General features: G+C 44.5%; 1 pseudogene; it reads right to left on the bottom strand.

Moving 5' to 3' along the window:
• Window positions 1–1,120: 1,120 nt before the first annotated feature.
• LOC150105151 (U2 spliceosomal RNA) lies at window positions 1,121–1,239 on the bottom strand (annotated as a pseudogene).
• Window positions 1,240–1,453: the final 214 nt, after the last annotated feature.

Below are 1,453 nucleotides of genomic sequence, written 5' to 3'. Positions count from 1 at the left end.
GATTTGTCAGCTCTTCTTCCTGCCGACTTAATGGCCGTTTGGAAGTTTTGGTGTTCGTCTCCATCTCTACTTCAGCTTCTACTACGTTATCTGAATTGGCGATGTCCATATTGGCAGTGGTAGCTCCGATTTCGTCCGTGGGAGTTACCGTGATGGTTTTTGCATTGTCAATCTCTTCTGTTGGGATCGTATTGCTGGTCTCTGCAATTCTGGTAGGTTTCCCTCCCTTACGGGACCTTTTCGTTGTCTTAGAAATGGCGGCATGATCAGGAGTGGCCTCAAGAGGCGGAAATTTTTCCTGTGTTGTGACCTTTTCATTACTTGGTTTTGTTACTGATGTGATTGCGCCACCCATCCTCTCTGCAAGGGTTCTGGATGGGCAGGTGTCGACTTTGTGGTCAATGACCCTACATTTCAGGCAAGCTGCCTCACATTTTTCCTGGTTGTGGCCTGTTTTTAGGCAATTTCTGCACTTTATTCGAGGGCAGTCTGCCCCAAGATGATGATCGTCAAAAAAGCAATGTTTTAGATGTGGCGCATTGCTTTTTGACGCCTGGGTAATTTACCATTACTCGGGCAGATCCTATGAGTACAAAGTTAGGAACTTCTGTCCTCATTTCAACAGAGATGGTTACCTCCCCTGACTTCCACTCAGAATTGTCGACGTCATTATGGACTTGGATTTCCCTTACAACGTCCCACTTCGGGAATATGCTGCGGATGATCTCATCATTCTCAGCGTATTCTAATGGGAATCTTGGTATCTTCAGGGTTCTTAGTATGCTTCCAACCATGAAGGGTGATACTTTCGTTTTCCCACAGTGAAAGCCTTGGAGTAGCTTTTCTCTGGTCTCCATGTTTTTTGTAACCACCTGTTATCTTCCTCCACCGTAGGGGTAAATCCAAAGATGTTTCCTGCACCCACGCATCTATAATTGCTTTTGCCATCGCCCTTGCCGGTATTGTGCCGTCAACCTCAATTCCGAGGGTACGCACACGTGGCAGAATGGAGGGCATGTTCAGATGAGGGGGCCTAACTATTCCCACCACTAAGTGTTTTCTATTGCCCCAGTCCGGGGTTTACTCTATCTGTGCTGGTCAGTTAATATTGCGAACGCCGGTGGAGTCCGTATTCGATGTTAACTTTGCAACACAGATACTACGTTTTGTTCTTAGCCTGATAAGGTTGCAAGAACAGACACTATACACTTGATCTTAGCCAAAAGGCCGAGAAGAAATTAATGTTTGATCCCTGATACTTTCACAAACATCACCCTTCATGATCAGCGATTATTCAGCGCCAGGTAAGTACTCATTAAGAAAAACTTTACTGCCGAAGACTGCAGAAAGAGGAATATAAATAATACAATGAGATTGGGAAGATTAAAATGGAGACAGAGAAAAAAAAAAATATTTGGAGTTCAACAAACTTCATCATTGGCCTATAGAGTAA

The sequence above is a fragment of the Typopeltis vanoorti genome, chromosome 7, assembly GCF_054136105.1.
Source record: "Typopeltis vanoorti isolate ZY-2024b chromosome 7, IOZ_Tvanoo_1.0, whole genome shotgun sequence".
In the NCBI taxonomy this organism is placed as follows: Eukaryota; Metazoa; Arthropoda; class Arachnida; order Uropygi; family Thelyphonidae; genus Typopeltis; species Typopeltis vanoorti.
Note: the sequence above shows the minus strand (reverse complement) of the source record. Positions and strands in the feature narration are given on the sequence as shown.